The 22,550-nt window shown below is 42.3% G+C and overlaps 1 long non-coding RNA gene across 1 annotated transcript in view; it reads right to left on the bottom strand.

Moving 5' to 3' along the window:
• Window positions 1-11,445: 11,445 nt before the first annotated feature.
• LOC109312225 overlaps window positions 11,446-22,550 on the bottom strand; it is a 21,571-nt gene continuing 10,466 nt past the window's right edge. Inside the window, exon 3 of the long non-coding RNA XR_002101756.1 lies at window positions 11,446-11,456. This is a non-coding gene — a long non-coding RNA (uncharacterized LOC109312225). The remainder of the gene's footprint in view (window positions 11,457-22,550) is intronic.

Genomic DNA, 22,550 nt, shown 5'->3' with positions numbered 1-22,550 from the left:
AATGATCGAGTTTAATAAGTTCATACACTAGCAGATGCATCTTTATCCATTTGGTGACATGTTTTATCTTAAGCATATTTTCAGTTTGAATCAGAAGGTTAAAAATTACATCTTGAACAAATGTGGAGGTTTCTGGTATCAGCATGAAGTAAGAAAAAAAAGGTCATCTAAACAATGCCTATTTATATGTATTCACACAAGAAGCAGTGAGGTATAAAACAAAATTAGAGGATTTACTCAGAACCAAAGTCATGATTCCAAAGTCACTGAATAAAATAAAAAGTTCCCATTCTTTTCAATGGATTTTAGATCAGATCTGAAACCTCTAACCAAGAGACTATTGAGTAATCCTTACTCTTATTTTTCATCTTTCACATGTTATATATATGTCATTCTGTCTGTGTGTGTGTGCGCGCGTGCACACACATGCCTATGGATCAAATAAGTCTCTTCATTCCCCCAGTGAATGTTGCAGTGCTCAAATTGGCAGTCTAAGTCGGTTTCTATTGCTAAGGAAATAAATATATTCATTTTGATAGTACTTTATGCACTTCCCATGCTAAAATGAATGTCCTTCATTTAGATTTCAAAAGGTTTTATTTAAAAGAAAAATTATACAAAACCAAGAAAATGTATAATAGCACCCTGAACAATTTGTTTTCATGTGTAATTAATATAACATTTTAATAAAATACACCTCTTTTGGCTGACATAAGGCAATCCCAAGAATTCAATACCCAGTAGTGGTCAAGGTCTGGAATTTACCGAAATATAGCCTTATTTATGTACTTCTGATGGTAGTCAGAAATTAGGAAGAAAGGTACATACAACGTAGTAAATTAAATTAAACATAAGAAAAACTTTTACAAATTAAATCCAAGAAACGAGGCTTAGTTTGAGAATTAGGACAATCGGAGTTGAACTAATTTGCTCATATTTATCTTAAATTGCCTCCTCTTCCCCCTCCCATGAAAAAAATCTTTAAAAAAAGAAAAAAAATACAGCACTATCAACAGTGTAACACACAGGCCAGGAAACATCTGGAGTATTGTCTGTGTACAGTACAATATATAATTATAGAGTTTTATTCAAGACAAAGGCCTAAACATGTTTTCCATCTTTTAAAAGGGTTTTGGGGTTATTTTTAAGAAAAATAGGCGAATTTAGTACGGAATGTGTAGAAAGTATAATTTTTTTTTTAATCACAGAAATCCCCAAATAGAGTCCAAGCCGTATTTTGGGGGAACACAAAAATCTCTTTGATAATTGTCTGTGATAAAAGTTCATGTTAAAGCTGAGGACCTTGTGCTTTATTCCACTTTGTACTTTCAAGAGTAAAAAACAGCAGCATTCTTCAGAAACAACAACTTGTTCTTTAAGATTTAAAACATGCTTCAGACTGAAAACAATTAGCCTAAAACCATCTGTAGGAATAATAAAAAGAAAAATCTTATGCAAGATAACAAGGGGAACTTCATGTGAGTTTTAAATGGTAGGTTTATTTCAAAAACAGACACAAGGATGGAATTAAACACCTGAAATGTTACGGAAGAAAACTTTATCCTGTACTTTGCATTGAGGGCTCTTTTGTGATTTCCTCTAGGCAGAGAATCACCGGGTTAGAAGGGACATCAAGGACCATTTAGTCCAACTCCCCTCCTCAACCAGACAGATGTCTACCCATCATCCTCTTTGGAAAACGTCCAAAAAGATTTCATAGCTTATCTAGGCAGCTTGTTCTATTGTCACAATAATTTAGAGTTAGTAAGTTTTCCCTGAGATTTTGCGATAGGTAAGAAGTTCCTTGTATGAACACATTAGCTTCATGTTGTGGTTTTTCTCATCTTTCCTCTACATTGGAAAAGCTTTGATGTTGAGCTTCCATCATTATGTCCTTTGAACTATCATTCTTCCAATTTATTTTTTTCTTTTAATTGGTCCATCCATGGGATAGTACCTCTTTCATCTATGCCTTTATTATGTCTTCTTGTGCCTCTCCTGTCAGAGCTGACGAAATCCCATGTTTTGAGAAGTGGCATGTTTGGCAATGTAACTTAAAATAAGGTGTCAGGAGCTATTTGCTAAGGGTATACTTGGTATCAGAGAGCTTCATTGCAAAGATACTGAGTGTAAGCATGAGTTTCAGTGGGTTTTACAATCATCCTTAAAATTATTTTTTTTAAAGTAAAGCTGTACTAGTTAAGAGGGAAATATAGCATTTCTCCAATAATGAAACCTAGGACCCCTCTACACATGAAGATGAAGGCTCAGTTGGATCTAATGCACAATCTACACAATTGTGCCTCCTGCCATGCCACACATGCATTACAGGAGGCATGATTATGGGACGGTGCATTAGATCCAATCACACCTTATTGTCAGTGCACTAGCAAGAAGCAGGCTCCAGAGGCTGGGTGCCTCCTTTGTTGATGGGGTTCCCAGCCTCAGGGCTCTTGGTCCAGCAGGCCGAAGAGTCCCACACCTAACAGGGCCGCACAGCTGTGCACAGCCAGCACTGTCAGGTGCAGGACTCGGCTCTCAGTCCTTGCTGCATGTGGTGCAGTTGGGACTGAAAGCTCCTTGAGGTGCAGGGATTCTCAGTCCCAGCTGACTGAGAGCCCCATCGTGTGTAGGGATCTTAGCCCCCATTCCTCTGGCTGCAGTCTCCCAGCCACAGCAGTGCGTGGAGCAGCCCACAACCAGGAGTTCACAATGGCTGGGAAACCGCAGGAGCTGCGATCTCTCAACTGCTGCCTGGAGAACCCCCACCCCTGTGTAACTGGGAAACCACATTGTCTGTGATCTCCCACCCCCAGGGGTGCATTGTGCTCCCCAGCAGCTGGGAGATCACAGCAGCTGAGGCCTTTGAGCTGCAAATTAAAGCTGGACAAAAAACAGTTATAAAGTTATTACACATTTTAGGCAAAAACTTGATAGCTGGTTGACCCCTTTAAAGTTAATTTGCGCATGTAGCCAGTCTAAACTTATTGCGCAATTTAACAAGGTAATTGCACAATAGATATAACACATAGAGAGAGCTGTGGTTGCGTTAAAGTAGATTGGTAAGGGAGGGAAGAGGGAGAAGTCAGCCAATGATCTGTGAAAACTCTTTAGGAATATATAAGGTATGTCAGAGAGAATATAACCACAAAGGCAGAAAGGACTGGCAGGACAAAGGAATAATGATGTCTGAAAGGGGGAAGGAATCACTTCAACTGGAAGTCACTGAGGCTCACTAAAGCCACTGAAACCTATGGAAAGGACTTTGTATAAACCCTGTCCCTCCAACTGAGGGAAACTAATTTACTTATCTGTATCTTAAACTCTTCTCCCTTCCAGCAAATCTCCTTTTCTCATGTGGAGATTCAATTACTGTGAGGTAGCCATAGTGCCTGCTACAGTTATATTTTCCTGGAGCCTTGGGATGACACAGGGGCAGGTGTGGTCATTGGAAACTATAACTTCAAGTGAATTAGCTTGAGAAACAGGACATCTCAGAAGGAAAGCAAACACTTGTGTTCTGCTATGTTTTGTATGGGAAACTGGTCTCAAAACAAAGGGTACCACTTAGGCCTAAAGGGATTTCTGAATATCAGGAGACCAGGAATTAAAGTAAACTACCAAACCAGAAGACTGGAACAAATAAGTCTTCCAGGGCAGAAACAGTCTGGAAATGTGGAAGTACTCTGAAAAGAATTAAGTGCTTCACTCTGTATTTGCAAGCAATGGCAGCTAGTGAAAAAGGAGAAAAATGAAAAGATAACCTTTTCATACAGCAGCAGGTTCTGAAGCACCTGCTATATTTAAGTTTTCAATCAAGCTTTCAAACTAGACTACTTTTGAAACAATATAGGGGAGGAAAAAGCAGAATACTTCCCTCTGCATAAAATGAAAGGAAAGATATGTTTTCAACTGGAGGGCACAAAAACAAAGTGAAAGTAAAAGAAGAGGTTGTGACTGATCACAAGGGTGAAGAGACACAGTTGTCATTTTGTATGGTTAACCGAGTCCCTGATAAAAGACTAGGTTATGATTGGAATTTAAGCAAAGACTCAGCAAGAAACGTTTTCAAGATCTCAGAAATAGCCACAAACCACTTATTTCCATTACTTGACAAATACTTCATCCTTCCCTACTCCCTCCAAGCAGATTAAAAGAGAAAAGTTTTTCTTCCAGTTACAAATGTAGGATTTACAAATTCACCACACACCTAGGAATCTGGTGGTTGCAGACATGCTGTCTGAAGCATTAAGCAAGAAGACCAGAGCTCAATACTGAGGAAATGCCCATGCCACATCAGACAGCAGAGCTGTGAAACATGCCATGCCTCTCTGCACAGAGTACTTTCAGAACCTGCAGACTGTGGTGCTGTAGGTAGGCTAATCAACACTGCTGTGCAACAGCTCTAATTAGCATGCCCTCAGGTTCAGGTGAACACAACTACACCGCTTTTAGTTCAAAGAATTCAAATCTACTATAACTAAGAAATGTGTATATTGAAATGTGCGTGTCTGATCTATTTTTGTTAAACCTTATATACCTAACAATGAAGTTTCATGTGTGTGGCTTTAATTAGTCTTCAGTGAAGTTTTGGTTTAGAAATGTAAGCTCTTGTTCTCATTAGCCCCAATCCAATGGACTAGTGAAAAAGAAAAGATGCTAAAATAACAAAGCAGTTACTGAAAAGGACTGCAGAGCTGGATTATGATCGGTATATGATTAAATTAAAGGATGGAACCAGTGAAACATGATTTCCCATTGAAGATATTTTCAAAGAACTTTAAAAATGAGGATGGAAGGGTGCTCTGGAGGTCATGTAGTCTTATTACCCTGCTCAAGGCAAGATCATCCCTATCCAAATCATTCCATTTTATTTAACAGTAGACAGAGAACTAGAATGCTTGTAATAGTAGAAGCCAGTGCCAGAGAAACTGGCATTTCGCAAAAGTATAAAAAGGTAGACAAAGTACATCAGAAAAAAAACCAACATGATTTGTGGTCATATAAACTACCCTCAGTGAGTAAATGATGACTGCTCTGATAGAAGTATGTGGTATGAAAATAACATTCAAATATCAAAGAGCAATAGCATTAGGATTTTAGATCACATTAGGGACACCTTCTTTAGATTCCAAAAAGGAAGAAGATCTGGTCTTCATTAATGATGTGGACATTGGTATCAGAAGTGGACTGGCCAAGTTCACCAACAACACCAAACTCTGGAGTAAATCATCCACACCAGAGGACAGGAGGGTGATCCAGGCTGACCTTGACAGGCTCAGGAAATAGGCGGATGAGAACCTGATGGTGGTTAACACTGAAAAAATGCAAGGTTCTCCGCCTTGGGAAGAAAAACCTGCAGCATCCTTATAGGCTTGGCAGTGCTACACTGGGTAGTACTATGGACAAAAGGGACTTGGGGGTCATGACTGACCACAAAATGAACATGAGCCTTCAGTGTAATATTGCTGCTAGTAAAACAAGCAAAAACGTTTGCTTGCATTCACAGACGCTTCTCAAGCAAATCCCAGGATGTCATTCTCCTGTTGTACTTGGCCTTGGTGAGGCTGCAGCTGGAGTACTGTGTCCAGTTTTGGGCTTCACAATTCAAAAAGGATGTGGAGAAGCTTGAGAGGGTGCAGAAGAGAGCGCAGACGTGATAAGAGGTCAGGAAAACAGACCTTATGATGAGAGGCTGAGAGCCATAGGACTCTTCAGCCTGGAAAAGTGCAGGCTCAGGGGTGATCTGGTGGCCACCTATAAATTTATCAGGGGTGCTCATCAGGATCTGGGGGAACGTCTGTTCACCAGAGCGCCCCAAGGACTGACAAGGTTGAATGATCACAAACTCCTCCATAACTGTTTCAGGCTGGACATAAGGAAGAATTTCTTTACTGTCCAAGCCCCCAAGGTCTGGAATAGCCTGCTGCCGGAGGTGATTCAAGCACCTACTCTGAACACCTTCAGAAGACATCTGGATGTTTATCTTGCTGGGATCCTATGACCCCAGCTGACTTCCTGCCCCTGGGGCAGGGGGCTGGACTCGATGATCTCCCGAGGTCCCTTCCAGCCATAATGTCTATGAAATCTATGAAGAAGACAAGGTACAACAAGAAGGTTTCATATATGCGAATAGCACAACAGGTTGAGAGAACTGAAAGGGATGGTGTAGAGTCCAAAGTTCTTCTTCAAATGATGTTTATTCACTTCATCCAATGACTATTTAACACACAGTGCAAAAGAAACACTGCAGAGCAGAGGCCTGGATACAAAGCTCCATCCCTTCTAAGCAAGTGGTAGAAGGAACCTTGTTCTCTTTCCTTCATCTCCCCCTTACTCACTCCTGCAATAGAAAGCAAGACAGAGATGCAAGAGTCTAGAAATTCCCTTTCCCCCCTTGTATTACACAACTGAGACTGAGAAATGGAGGAATAATAACTGAGGCACTGTTTGATTCAAACCAGACAATAGGCTACCTTAATGGCTACCTTAATGGGGTACCTTAGATTCAAGGTAAAATATAAGCCTGAAGACTTCACTTCTAGTTGGCTGGTGGAATAAGGTGTTCTATCAACACACAGTTTAGTTTCTCCTACTAGTCTGTCTCATTTTTAACATTCTCCAGGTACAGTCTGGAATTTATGTAAACAGAAAGTAGCAGCTGGATAGGAAGGCTGGAACATCCAAGATCACTATATAACATGAACAACAAGTTTGATCATTTTCAGGAAAGACAAATGTTTTTCTATATATTTGAGAATGTATAGCATTGCCCATTTTAAAAGCCGCTTAGACTGGGAGCTTGATGGAATTGTAACAGAGTTGATAGAGATTTAATGTAGATGTGGGATCTCTTCCCAGGGTGACTGAATCATAGAAAATTAGGGTTGGAAGGGACTTCAGGAAGTCATCTAGTCCAACCCCCTGCTCAAAGCAGGACCATCCCCTAGTAGATCATCACAGCCAGGGCTTTGTCAAGCTGGGCCTCAAAACCTTCCAAGGGTGGAGATCCCACAACCTCTCCTGGTAACTTGTTCCAGTGCTTCACCACTCTCCTACAAAGTTTTTCCTAATATCCAGCCTAAACCTCTCTTACTGCAACTTGAGATCATTGCTCCTTGTTCGGTCATCTGTCACCACTGAGAACAGTCTAGCTCCAGCCTCTTTGGAATCACCCTGCAGGTAGTTAAAGGCTACTATCAAATCCCCTCTCAGTCTTCTCTTCTGTGGACCAAATAAAACCAGTCCCCTCAGCCTCTCCTCAGAAGTCATGTGCCCCAGCCCCCAAACCCATTTTCATTGCTCTCTGTTGGATCTGCAATTTGTCCACATCTTTTCTATAGTGGGGGTCCTAAAACTGGACATAGTACTCCAAATGTGACCTCACCAGTGAAGAACAGAGGGGAATAATTACTTTCCTCCATCTGCTGGCAACACTCCTACCCATGCAGCCCAGTATGCTGTTAGCTTTCTTAGCAAGAAGGGCACACTGCTGACTCATTTCCATGTTTTTGTCCGCTGTAACCCCCAGGCCCTTTTCTGCAGAGCTGCTGCTTAGCACCCTCTCTCACTCCCCCCAGGAAGTGAAATGCTACAGTATATGGTGTTGTGAGGAGCTATCAGGTTAACTACTGGCTCACAAGGTCAGAAGATGTGAGAATTGCAGCAAGGATCAGTAATACCAGCCAAAATATTGCCATTGGAATCCAAGTCATTCAGGGACAGTAGGGCACACTGCTTCAAAAGGGGAGAGGGTATAATTTTGGCTAATGAATATTCAGGGAATTATTAATTATCTGGGACTACACCTGTGGGTTAGGAGGAGCCAGCTAAACTCCTGGCTGGAGTGCACAGTGCAGGTTCTCATTCCTCAAAATGAACTGAAAGCCAATTTAGCAGGCAGCATCTGTTAAAGAGGCTGATGAATGAGGTTGGCTCATTTCCTCAGCCCCTTAATCCCTCATGAAAGTGTGACAAAGTAAATCCTCCTGGACAAATGAGACAGCCTGGGTGAGGTCAGCAGAAACTTTTGGGTGGCAGAACAGGAATGGGCCCGTCATGAGACTCTTCAAAGATCCCAGTCAAAACTGTTACTTCTATACAGAACTATTTAAAGTAAAAGGTATCTGCAGATACTAAAGAGTTGTGGCAGACCACAAGTCTCATCAACATAGCACAGAAGGAATGGCAGTTGAGTCCCTGAACAGGCTGAAGGCCAACTTTGAAAAAGGGGGAAGGGTTGAGAGGAGTTCTCTGGCACGTAGAAACAATAAAAGGAGGAATTATGACTTGGCCTGTGTACGTTATTGCATGCAGTCCCCAGATCCAGTGGCACATCAAACTTGTTGATCACCAGGGTGGATTAGAAAGTAGAAGGGAGGAGGAGGGGAATGTCAACTATTGTAGACTGGGGTGGGGGGCAGTATATAGCAGCATATGTGAGGGGAAAGTCTTACCTCCCTGGGATGCTGCTGCTGTTGCTGCTGCCACTGCTCAGTATCAGCTTTCCCATGGCCAGGTTTTCTCAGAGTCAGAGTCAATCTGGTGCCCTGTTCATCCCCTACCCCCTCCTGATATTGGGAACGGAGTTATGCCTCATTTGGCAAAGGCTCCCAAGAGGGAATGAGAAGAAAACCACCATTCTGCTTACCCCATTGCCCCCCAGATACACTGGCTTGATATGGTGCGGTGTGGCCTGGGTCCTGCATCTGGGCAGGGTCAGCATACAGCTTCTCGCACTACTGCAAAGAATCTGGGGGGCAGCCAGGAGAGGGAGAAGGGGAGGAGGTAAGGGGAGTACCTTTCCACTTACTCTACTGGCCACTTACCTCCAAGATGCATTGACTGGTGCAGCACTGTGCTGCTTGGCTCCTATGGCTGGGCAGGGGCAGTGCAGAGCTGCCCCTGCCCAGGCAGACTCCTGATGGGAGGATTCTGGCATTACTTCATAGCTGGCACCTGGAGCATGTGCCTCGCTCACCTTGCCCTAGTTACAGTACTGCCCAGGTCATAAAGCTATAGCTAGTTTAAGCCACATCCCTTGCATCTTCTTTGTCTTCCCAGGTGTCTGTGATAATCAGATCATTGACAGAGTCCTCAGATAATACCTGACCTACTGCCAAAGAAGTCAGTGGAAATGAACCTAAAAACTGACCTACTTTAGAGTCCATATTTTTAGGCATACTGTCAGCACTACAGCTTTGTGTTTAAAACAAATTATTTGCTGTAACTTCATACCAAAAATACAGAAATACCTGATTTACAGTGTAACCAGACTAGGCTACTTTTTGGTAGGATTCCCAGAAGAATTTGTGAAAAGCAGCTGGAATTGACATTTTCATTCTTGTCTTGCACTTATTTATTCTGGGAGAAAAAAATAAAACTATTTAAAGAACAATTATTTGTTTAATACCATGTCTTTTAGCTTGAGAAGATTCACTGAGGCCTCAGAAACACTTTGGAGGACAGGATTAGAATCCATAAACTGAAAAAATGGTCTGAAATTGAAAAGATGAAATGCAGTAAAGACAAGTGCCACCTTTAGGAAGGGAAAAACAAATAGATATAAAATGGGAAATAGCTAGCTAGGCAACAGTACTGCAGGAAAGAGTCTAGGAGTTGTAGCTGAATGGATATGAGTCACAGTATAGTGCCATTACAAAAAAAAAGCAAATCTAATTCTCAGTTGACTTAATAGACAGGACATCTAAGAGACACAGGAAGTAATTACTTCTCTCTAGTCACTCCTGTTGAGGTGTGTCCCATTTTGGTGACCACTCTCAAGGAACAATGCCAACAAATAGAGAGGCTCCAGAAGATGGAAACAAGAAAGATAATTTGCCTTGTATAACATGACCTATGAGGAAAAATTGAAGGAATCTGGTTTGTTTAGTATTAAAAGAGAGAAGTCTAGGACAGGACATAAGAATTTCCAATATAAAAGGGTTTTATTAAAAGACAGTAGTCATTCTGCATATCCACTGTGGTTCAGACAAGTAGTAAGTGCTATAAGGTAAGCTGATATTAGGTTAGATCTTAGAGAAAAAAAAATCTCTGATGGTAGCAAGGCACTCAAACAGGCTATATAAGGTAGATTGTAGAATCCCTGTCATTGGAGGCTTTAAGAGGAAGTTATGTAACTATCTACTAGGCAGGACAGGCACCTGGGGTCAGGTGACCCCAGCGAGATGACTGTTCAGTCTCCTTTTGAAGATTTCCAGGATAGGTGATGGCACCACCTCTGGAGGGAGTTTGTTCAATCTAGACACCCTAACTGTGAAGGAGTTTTTTTCCTAGAATTGAGCCTGAAGCAGTCTTCGAGGAGTTTGTATCCATTATTCCTGGTCTTCCTCAAGGGTGGCCTAGTGAACAGTTGTTCACCGAGCTCTTGATGTACTCCCTTGATGCAGCAGTAAGCTGCTGCCAGGTCCCCCCTTATCCTTCTCTTCTTTAGGCTGAAGAGGCCCAAGGCCCTCAGCCTCTCCTCATGATCTGCCTTGCAAGTCTCTGATCATACTGACAGCTCTTCTCTGGCCCCTCTCAGGTTTTTCTGCATCCTTGTTGAAGTGCAGCACCCAGAACTGGATGCAGTGATCTGGCTGTGGTCATACTAGTGCTGAGTACAGTGGAAGAATCACTTCCTTGATTTTACATGAGATGCATCGTGACTTCAGATTAATGTCATTCAGACCAATATAAAGCATTAACAATTAATGATTCACAATATGTTGCTGAGATGAGAATTCAGCCCTGAATGCTTATTTGTAACACAATAAAGCATCTAAAATACTTTTTTCAAAGATTATTGATTAGGATTGCTCTGTGTCCATGTCCATTCCAGCTCATTACTTTCTGAAAAAATGTAGTTGTGTTTCCCACTGTTCAGAACCAAGGGCATGCTGAGTTTTTCACAATGAGATCTGTATTTTATTTAGTCCAAGCGAAAATGCATTATACTGAATTTCTTTCTATCATGCTTGGTAAACTGCTCAGTAATTCTTCATGCTCCTTTCTGGTCTTGTATTTGTCTCATCTGAAAATTATGCCACCTGTTAAATACTGAGGTGTGGGTGGTGGTTAGGCACCTGAAGCAGGGCTGCAGCCCAGGTTGTTTTCCCAGGAACTGGGATACAGAGGGCTCTGGTGCCAGAACTGGAACTAGGAGCTATAGCCAAGGTCAACACAAACTGGAATCAAAAGCTAGAGCGAGAGACTTGTTAAGCCAAGGATTAATGAAGACCAGAAACCAGAATGAAGGGCAGAAAACCAGATTCAGGGGATGCCAGGGGTCCTACTGGAATCAGAAGCCAGATTTAAACCGAAAAGTCAAAACCAGAGAATTAGCAGAACTAGCAAGGAAGTACATGGAAGATCAGGAACAAGAACTTTCTCTTTTGTCCAGAGAAGGATATTGCAGGCTGGGGCTGGCTTTGAAAGGCTGGAGAAACTTGAGCCTGCTCCCTGTGGCTTCAGGAATTGACTACCCTGGTTGTCTCGCTCAGCCTTGATGGGACCAGGACACTGCCCTGCTTGTTCAGGGGTGGAATTGCTCTGACCTTGTGATTTAGACCACCTGAGTCCAGGGTTTTGATCTGCCCTGGTTAGACTACCACTCTACTTCCCAGATATTTAAGAAGAACATTAACAATGACACAACCGTGATGAAAACTATTTAATCTTAATGTGTTTTCTCTCTTCCAGCTAGTTTTGGAACCTTAATTATATTCACCCTAACACTCCAATGACTGTATCATTTATTAACCTATTTTAAGAGACCTTGTCAAAGCCTCATTGTAGCTTATTATCATTTCATTTACCCATTAAAATATTTTGTAGCTGATAAATTCCTCCTAGCTGTAAGATGACAAGATTGTTTTCCTGTTTTTTGTTTTTGTTTTTGCAGCTCTGTAATAATGACATTGAGCATTTTCATCTTATTAAAAACCTACACATCTAGCTACTAGATTGGAAAGATATGGAACAAAGGTTAATTAGCATCTTGATATTTCACCCCTTGTTCCTTCTGAGGGTCAGGAACAAAGCAAGGGGAGGACTAACATCAAAAGCAAAAAAGACTGTGTCTCTGTCCCAACACAGAAAGGCAGAACTTAATTATTTGTTACAAGGATAGTTGTCAGGATGGATGTGGAAGAAAGAGTGGTTGGGGTCATAATTACCAATTAAGCCATTATTCAGTTTTAACTGTTTATATTAGCTGGCTGTTAAAAAGTTTTCCATGCAGCTAATGAGGTAGTATTTTTATTCTTTGTGTAGGCTCTCTGCTCTCTTAAATAGGGTGACCCATGGCAACAAATAGAGAGAAAATAAAAATATGTTCTCATTATACTGCCAGGGTTAATGTCTTATCTCTGGATAGTAATGCACATGACTTCATTTATTAATGGAATAAATTACTTGTGAATTCCATCAGATTTCTATTAATGTCATTATGACTCAGTCATAATACAAGTTTTTATTTTCTACAGCAGAATATTTCAGGCCAGAATCTTCCTACACACATTCTACAAGATTAGATGTCTGGATTAATTCTACCATGGTTAGAGGAGAAAGGAAAAAGACAGAGAAAGAGAGAGAGGGAAAGGGATAAGGAGATTATAACACTTGTTTTTTTAAACTGTGAGAAAGTCATCGTGGAGGAAGTACCAACATGTCTTTTAATACAAAAATAAAAGAGCACCAAAATGAGGGTGCCTTGCAATCCAAGGACAGACAGAGAAAGATTTTTAAAATTTTTTAAACGTTTATTTTAAAAAGTTAAAAAAGGTGAAAATGCAAAATCGTGTGGCCACCCAGGGGCCAAGCATGACACACTTGTCAGTACCACAATACCCAGAATAAATGGGGATTGAAATCCTCTCCTGTCACCCTTCATGGGGTTACACTTCTAGGACTAGTTATATAACTTACAGCTTACAGAGTGCTGCCTCAGTGGCCCCACTTAACAAAGGCAGGTCCATATTTTGTTGTAAGGTTCATAGATTTCATAGACATTTGGGCTGGAAGGGACCCCGGAGGATCATGGAGCCCAGCTCCCAGCCCCTGGGGCAGGAAGTCAGCAGGGATCATAGGATCCAAGCAAGATAAGCATCCAAATGTGTCTTGAAGGCATTCAAAGTGGGTGCTTGAACCACCTCTGGTGGCAGTCTATTCCAAAACATGGGGGCTTGGACAGTGAAGAAGTTCTTCCTTATGTCCAGCCTGAATCGGATGCGGCGGAGTTTGTGACCATTTAATCTTGTCATCACTTGGGGCGCTCTGGTGAACAGATGTTCCCCCAGATCCTGATGAGCACCCCTGATAAATTTATAGGTGGCCTCCAGATCACCCCTTAGCCTGCGCTTATCCAGGCTGAAGAGCCCCATGGCTCTCAGCCTGTCATCATAAGGTCTGTTTTCCTGACCTCTGATCATGTGAATGGCTCTCCTCTGGACTCTCTCAAGCTTCTCCATATCCTTTTTTAATTGCAGAGCCCAAAACTGGATGCAGTACTCTAGCTGTGGCCTCACCAAGGCCAAGTACAATGGGAGAATAACATCCAGGGATTTACTTGAAAAGCATCTATGGATGTAAGCTGGCACTTTGCTTGCTTTACTAGCTGCAGCATCACACTGAAGGGTCATGTTTATCTTGTGGTCAATCATGACCCCCAAGTCCCTTTCATCTGTAGTGCTAACCAGGGTAGCACTGCCGAGCCTGTAAGCATGCTGCAGGTTCTTCCTCCCAAGGTGGAGAACCTTGCATTTTTCAGTGTTGAACACCATTAAGTTCTTGTCCGCCCATTTCCTGAGCCTATCAAGATCCACCTGGATCATCTTCCTGTCCTCAGGTGTGGATGGTTTACCCCAGAGTTTGGTGTCATTGGCAAACTTGGCCAGCCTGCTTCTGACACCAATGTCCACATCATTGATGAAGATGTTAAATAGTATGGGCCCTGGGACAGAGCCTTGAGAGAGCCCACTGGTCACAGTACACCAAGACGATTGGCTCCCATCAACCATAACCCTCTGGGTCCTACCACGGAGCCAATTCCCCAGCCAACAGATTGTGGTGAGGTCGAGGCCACAGTTAGCCAGTTTAGCCAGGAGGTGATCATGGGATACCAGATCAAAGACTTTTTTAAAGTCAGGATATACAACGTTGATCTCTTCCCCCTTGTCCAGGTGATAAGTCACCTGGTCATAAAAGGAAATGAGATTGGTCAGGCACGACCTACCCACAACAAACCCATGCTGGGTGTCCCACAGGATAGTGCCTTCAGCTAGTCTATTAAGGATGGCCTCTTTGATAATCTTTTCCAGGACCTTCCCCAGGATAGAAGTCAGGCTGATGGGCCTCTAGTTAGCCGGATCTACTTTCCTCCCTTTCCTGAAGATAGGCACGACATTGGCCCTCTTCCAATCAGCAGGCACTTCACCAGAGCGCCAAGAGCTCTTGAAGTTCCATGCCAGGGGCTGGGCTATGATACTCACCAGCTCCCTGAGTACCCTTGGGTGTAACCCATCAGGGCCGGCTGACTTGAAGGTATCTAGCCTGTCAAGGTGTTCCTTTGATGAGGTCAGCTTCGATGGAGGGCAAGGAATCTCCCTCACCCGGGCCTTCCTGCCCCATAGTGGGCAGGGCTGTCCCATGGGACTGGTGAAAAACTGATGCGACGTACCCATTTAGCAAGTTCGCTTTTTCCTGGTCGTCAGTTGTCAGTTGCCCCATCTGGGTTAGCAGGGGTCCATTGTTGCCCTTGCTTTTCCTCCGGCTCCCCACGTATCTAAAAAAGGACTTCTTATTTTCCTTGATATTTGTAGCTAGCTGGAGTTCCATCACAGCCTTGGCTTTCCTGATTAGCTCTCCGCAGGTCCGGACCAGAGCAGAGTATTTCTCCTTGGTGGCGGTTCCAGCCTTCCATCCTCTGTAGGTCTTCTTTTTAAGATGTAGGAGGTCTGCCAGTTCCCTGAAGAACCAAAGGAGCTGCTGTGCCCTTTTGCTGCCTTTCCTCTGAGACAGGATGGACTTTGCTTGCACACCCAGAATTGCTCCCTTGAGGAGCAACCACTTATCCTGAACTCCCCTCACCATTCAGTTGTGGCCTTTTAGGGCCTCTCTGACAAGCCTCCTTAACTTGGTAAAGTCAGCTTTCCTGAAGTCGAGAACTTCTGTATTACTGACTGACTTGCCAGCTTTGTGGCAGATGGTGAAGGTGATCAACTCATGGTCATTGTCACCCAGCTACCCTTCGATTGTTAGGTCGCTGATTAGGTCATCCCCAGTTGCCAGTACAAGGTCAAGCAGTGCTTTACCTCTTGTCAGCCCGGAGACTTCCTGCATCAGATAGAGGTCATCCACACATGAGAGAAAGCTTTGCAACCACTCATATTTGGCTGAGCACTCCTCCCATGAGAAGTCTAGGTATTTAAAGTCTCCCATGACAACCATATGGTGGGATCATGCGGCCTCAGCCAATTCTCTGGTGAACTCCTCGTCAAGGTCTTGACTCTGGGTAGGGGTCTGTAGTAAGCCCCCACCAAAGTATCCCCTGTACTGTGTTCCCCATGGATTTTAACCCAGAGAGTCGCAAGTCATCCATCATGGGTGCTAATGTCGGCTTGCAGGGACGTGTAACTTTCCTTGACATAGAGGGCTATGCCCCCATCCCTTTTGTCCACTCAATTCCTCTTGTACAGGGTATAGCCATCTATACCTGTGGTCCAGTCATGGATGGAGTCCCACCAGGTCTCCATTATCCCAATGACATCATAGTTATTTGCATTTAACAGGAGAACAAGTTCCTTCTGTTTATTCCCCAGGCCCCTGGCATTTCTGTATAGACACGCAAGTGTCTCCTTGGGGGCCTTTGCCCTGGCTACATTTTGTTCCAGGGCTGGGGCTGGGGTGGGATCCCTTAAGTGCCTTGGCCTGCTGGCTTTGCAAGGGCTACTCAGTGGGCTAGTAGTGGCAGTAGTCCCGCCATCCCTCAGCGGGCTTAGTTTAAAGCCCAGTGGAACAGGTCAGCCAGTCTGGCTGAGAAAAGCCTCCTCCCCAATGGTGATCTGTCCAAACTCAAATTGGCCAGGTGGATCACTCAATCCTCTTGGCCAGTTGGTATGTGATAGAGATAATGTACACAGTCTCAGAGAAGTCCAAGCCTAAGCAAAGAACAGCTTTGCATAGTCCATGAAGTCATGGAAGAGTATCTCTAGAGAAAGGGAGAGAACATTTCCATTTTTAAAAGGAGAATTATAAAATACAGTATCTATATACAAATTTGCTATCTATATATAAATTTTATAAAATGTACAAAAGTTATCCATATACAAATTTGTGCTAGTTTGAGTAAAGGTACATGTTTTAACTGGTTTTATTAAACTGGTTCAAGTGTGTGTAAAGACTGTACTTTGGTTCAAGTTTGTGTGTAGACTGCACTTTGTTTCAAGAACATGTTAATTGATTTAACTTAATCCTATAAAAATAATTTAAGTAAGCTAAACTGAAATAGGCCACTTTTACAGGAGTGGGTATACAGAAGCTTGAGCATATTTAATTAAAAGTATTTTAAAGTGATTTACAGAATCTCATGCATGTTTCTGCTTAGACAAAGACTGGGAGGTTTGAGGGTAGGTGGGAGAACAGATGTGAACAGACACAGAAGGCCTGTATTGAAAGAAAGTGCTAATCATCTAATGGGATTTAGGAGAAAATAGCAATATTTTGGAGCAGAAAGGTAAAAGGAAAACAGTATTTTAATGCAGGTAGCATCTCTTGCTGTCTTGTATGCAGTAACTTAGATCAGCAAGAGCAGTTTCTACACTCAGTTTCTGAAAGAATTTCTACACAAATCCAAGGAAACTATTTTCCTTTCCGAAGTAAATGAAAACCAAAATGTATGCGGCTACAGCTACAGACAACTCATTATGGGATGATGAGATTTTCTTCAAAGTAATAACTAGATTCCTGAGCCTGTACATAATTAAAGTATTAATTACATAACAGGCATTGGAAAAATCAGTTTTTACAACTGTTATTTTACAGTTTGCTTTGACCTTTGTTATTCATTGTTAGGTGGGGGTTGGGGTTATCCTGCATATTTCATGGCTTAATTAGGATTCATTTAAAATAGACTGATTGATTCATTTAGACCAAGGTGTCACAGGAGGCCTTGGGTACATGAGGCTCAGCTGTGGCTGATATGAGTGTAACCAAATTTCTGTGCATGCGTTCCTTTGAGTGATGGCTTCATCCCATGAGTATACATCTGCTCAGGCAATATTGTCAACAAATGATAATTACTAGCACACAGAGTTGAGAAAAATAATTCATAATGACTCATTTATTGAATTCAAGCCTATGTTAGCGTTCACAAATTGTCTGTGAACAGTTTGAGTTTTTAAATATTTGCTCTCAGAAACTATTTGCTGAACACTTTCCAAAAATAATCCTGGATCTGTAGGGCAAATTGCTTGCTGTTAGTGTTTGGAATTCAAGAAGCGTTGAATAAACACCTTGGCTAAGGACAGACATTTAAAAGCCTGAGACTGAATTGATTCAATTTTTACAGGTTACTCTAACCTGCAAAGCTTGAACTGGTTTGGAGATGGATAGATATTTCATTTTCTTTCCAGAAATGCAGGCACATGCCTGCAGTAGTTCAGGCTAGAAGCTGGGGGGGTGCTAAAGCAGCCCTCCCTTTCCTTCTACAGTACTGAGCTGGGGGGGGGGGCATGGCCAGACCCCAGTAGGATGCTCTGATTAGCCCACCAGGGAATTGATAACAGTCTTTATCACCCCATTAAGCAAACAACAGAGGGACATTACCAGCTACCTGTTGATTCTGCCTTTGTCACAGCATGGACCATAGCCCATATGTGTTCTGCTAGCTAATACACAGATACCTCTCCATAAGGTAGAGGTGAGGGGGGAATTCCTGCTTAGCAGAAAGTGGGGGGAGGGGAGCAGCCTGCAAGTCTCTGCCAGAGCTGCAGCCAGGGAGCAGGAGGGTAAGGCCAGCCCTGCTGTGGAGCAGAGAGACTCACCCAGCCCAAATATCATGCCAGGATGCTGGTAGTGTCTGGTTTAACTTAAACCAACAAGGGGCCTGGGACAGGTGTTGCATAAACCGCTTTGAGCATAATCAGTTAAGTCTGATACAACATTCAATCAGGTTTATCTCAAACTGGTTTCAGCCATTTTCAAACTGGTTTCTGTGCACTGAACATCTGTTCTGTTACATGCTTAGACCAGTTTCTGATCACTTAAACAGGTTTATGTGTAATGTCTAACACTAGCCCTTGGCTCTAAGGAATCATTTCTGTTCCACATGTGGACTAAACGCAATTGCATCTTCTTCTCCCTTTGGCCAAAAGAAGTGGACTGTAAAGTCCATGTGGCAATGAATGTCAGGCTGTAGAAGCTGTGTGCAGTATTAGGCGACTCAGTAGTTAGCATACCATAATTCACAAGGACCATGAAGTGTCATAATGTGTGGTAACCCAGGCACTTCTAATGACTTGTGGAACATTGGGCGCATCTACATGTGCACCTGACTGCTCAGACTGAGCAGTAGTGGCAATGTCACAGTTTGTGCCTGCTGATGCTTCATTGCCGTAGCTCATTGTTATGGCAGTGTAGCATCTCATGTAGATGTGCCTATTAAGTATGAATCCTCCCCTGCTGCTGTGCAGATTGCCTTACTCTGAAGTTAAATATTACAGAAATGCTAATATAAGCCTTTTTACCTGTGCCTCTTTGTACCCAATAATACTTGCAGGAACAGATCTAGTGTGATCCTTAGTGAAGCATGTTGAAAGGAAAAAAACTCAGAGAGACACAAGGAAAAATAAGAATAGCTTTTTAACACTCAACATGAACAGGGAGAAGCTTACTTTATTTTATCCAGGTGAATGACTTCCCAGTATCCAAATGATCTTTATCACTAGACAAAACATATGCTATTCTGTAGAAAAGTCCATCAATAGTAATAACAAGGGATTTATTATCAGTAAGTTGGTTTTTCTGTTTCATTCATTTCTTTGCTGAACAGAAGGCAATTTTTTCCATCTTGTACTTATCAGATTTGCTTTAAAGGCTTTTCAACAATGACAATCCATTTCCTGGAATTTAGCATTTCATTAAATAAATAATTTTAGGCTAAGATTCTTCCCATTTTACTGAAGGCTTGGGGAAAGATCAGGAGGGAGGAAAATTATTAAGGATGCAAAAAAGTCTGGGAACGTATTGAATCCAATGCAGCTAAGAAACTACTAGATGTTTCCAGTTTTAACCCCTGAAAACTTAGGTGTAAAATACCTACATAGAATGTCCATAATATCCAAATGTCAAATAGAGGGCCTATGGAGCTGTTTCATCTGACCCACAGGGACTCCTGGAGGGGAATTCAAGGTGGGGCCTGCCAGTAAAATCCAGGGTACAGAGCCTGATTGGGGATGTATTTTAGGGCAGAAGGCAGGCGATGACTGTGTTAATTCCCATACCAACTGCCCTTGCCACTGCTCAATCTACCACCATAAGTGGGTCCAAATCCAGCCTGCAAGGCTCCCCGTATGTTAAATCGGACCCACAAGGAGCCCTATGATCCATATCTGGCCCTTGGGGTTGGGCGACATCCCTGTCTTAAAAGACTAAGTTCCTTTTACCCAGTTCAGTTGGTTTCATGCCAGGACTTGAACTCCCATCTTTATCTATGGGCAGTTGTTCTTTTGAGTATAGATTCTAATTGATTTTGCTGTCACCCTGATTAAGGAATTCCTTATGGCATCTATCCTCCACCTGCAAAAACACAGGCTAATTCCCTTATATGTTTCTCATTTGGGCCAGCTCCTGAGGTTTATCAGTTCAAATTTGCATAAACTCATTCTGTACCCTAGTCTGGATCCAAACCAGGGGGCTTTTTGGTGTAGCAGATCCACAGGGCTAGCAGCAGCAGCGGCAGCAGCAACTGTTGTGGTGGTAGAAACTGTGGCAGTAAAAGAGGGGCAAGTGGCTATTTGCTGTGATGGCACTGATTCAGGTAGTAGCAGGCCAGGTAGGCACAGGGAAAGCAGAGTTTTGTAAACACATCCCCCACTCACCCTCCCTGCCATCAAGGGCCATGTCCACGAGAGGTCCTTGGCTTCTGTGGCACGAACACTACTGCACAAAAATATCCAAGGCCTCCAGGGAACTTAGTGTGAGATAAGGTGCCCAGGTGTGCCACAGACGTGGATAGGGAGTGGCACTCAGGTACACAGTGCATTGGTAGGGGGCACCAAGAAGCATGGTGTATCAGGAGGGATGTATGGTACCTTGGGGTAGGGTGGGGAGCATGCAGGGGGCCATGCAGTAGGGGGGCCATGCGGCATGTGAGTTCGGGACTCCAGCCCCCACTAGTGGTCCCCTGCTACTGAGAAATTGGACTGGCCTGTATTAAAAGTACAAAACAAAAGGTAGAAGAATCATGGCAGATACAAAGGATCATCTCTCTGGGAGGAAAGCAATAGTCCTGGTTATTCACTGTTGTACTTCACGTACCTCTTTCTTTCATATAGCAAAATGGATTTCTTCAAAAAAAAAGCAATTTTCAAACACAATAAAAGGTCCATCAGTGATAACCTTCCCTTAACTTTTGCAGCTATTAATATTCCAAACTAATAAAGTAAATGCCATAAATCTTTTCCAATGCATTTTTAATGTGATTGGACTTTGTTATCAATTCTTTAGTACTGTCACTAGCTTAATCAATCTTTCTTTCCTTTCCCCCCCCCTCCTTTATATGCATGGATTACCAATATTTCAAGAAAAGTTTGCATCATTTTTATAAATAACAAATATTAAATTGACACAACAGTTTCCAATAACATTATTCTTGTGATTTTGGCCATACTGTAACTCAACCTCTAGTGCTCTATAATATAGCAGATACCTTGAAGAAAAATAGCATGAAATAAGACAAAATTTTCTGGTAGCATAATTCCACTAGAGTCTGATGAGAAATTGGTCTATAATTACTACCCTAGGAGCCTGCATTCTAAAGATGGATGTAATATCATATGGGAATGGTAACTTAAATAATCTTTACTCATTGCTTCTTAACATTTGTTTTCCTTTCTTTGCTCATAAAATAGTTGTACTTAATAACTGTGATTTGCTTGTGACTAGTTCTGGTGTTGCTAAAAGTGCTGCAAAGAATCCACATGACTAAAACAATAGGAGGACTGTCCCAGAATTAGTTTCAAGACATAATTAAGATTTGACCTATTGTTTCTAGTCCCAGGACTAAAGGTTCCCACACTCTTTGGTTCAATTGACCATGGTCAATCATCTGGATCCCATGTGGTTCACTACTGCCCTTATAATTAAACATCTAAATTGAAAAATAAAGAAGCTACATGGGGCCTAGTTTATTCCATGGACCAGCTGAGGACCAGTTGCTAATGCTTAATGGACCACAGTTCAGGAAGCACAGCCTTTTTAGTATATTTGAGGTAAAATTAATTGTTACTCAGTCATTTGAAACATGCCTTTCTGCCCATGGTTCTGTCACAATGGATTTCATACAAAATGGTGTAGTTTATAAACTTGTAAGGAAATCAAGTATTTCTGCTTGTGGAGAATTTAGTAGAGATTTAGAACTAAGTGATGAAATTATCAGAATGCAGTTTATTGTAACTGAAGAATGTCAGGCACAGGTGAACAACAGTTGTCCCCATTTTTAGACCTCTTCTGAGTTGCATAATTGATATAATTTCCTTTCATTCTTTTTTAAATTAAAAATATGAATAGTCATGAGGACAAACTGGCAAAAGCAAGAAATTCAAAGATAAACCTTGACAAATCTGTATTCCCTTGGAAACTCACATTGATATGATACAACCTGCTTCACTTTTTCAAATGGGCTTTAACATTAGAAAGTTTTCTACACTAGTGATTTGCAACCAGGTGCCATGGCAATATAAACATTGTTAGGCATGCAAATACTAACACAAGTTTAATAAGATAAAAACAGATTTTTTCAAATAGGAATCAATAGTATCAAAATATTCTGTCCTGTTGTGGTCTCTCTGAGTTCTTTGTAACAGAAGAATTGTTTCTTGACTACAGAAAAATAATAGAGTGAGAGAAAGCTAAGAGCTGGCACTTTTCAAGGGGTGCCTTGAGTATAAAAAGGTTGAGAATCATTGCTCTATATGATACATAGTTATGCCAGATTTCATAGAATCATAGAAGTAGGGTCGGAAGGGACCCTGTAGATCTTCAAGTCCGACCCCCTGCCTGGGCGGGAGAAAAACTGGACTCAAATAAGTCCAGCCAGGTAGGCATTAAGCCTCTTCTTAAAGACCCCCAGGGTAGAAGCCAGCACCACTTCCCTTGGAAGTTGGTTCCATCTCCTAGCCGCCCTAACTGTGAAGTAGTTCTTGCGGATGTCTAATCTAAACCTACTCTCCAATAATTTGTGTCCATTATTCCTTGTTATGCCAGGGGGAACTAGGGGAAACAGTGTCTCCCCCAAACCCTTCTGGTCCCCCCTAGTGAGTTTATAGACAGTC

The sequence above is a fragment of the Crocodylus porosus genome, unplaced genomic scaffold, assembly GCF_001723895.1.
Source record: "Crocodylus porosus isolate Cpor-Errol unplaced genomic scaffold, CroPor_comp1, whole genome shotgun sequence".
Taxonomy (NCBI): Eukaryota; Metazoa; Chordata; order Crocodylia; family Crocodylidae; genus Crocodylus; species Crocodylus porosus.
The sequence above is the reverse complement of the archived record's forward strand: the minus strand, read 5'-3'. Positions and strand labels throughout refer to the sequence as shown.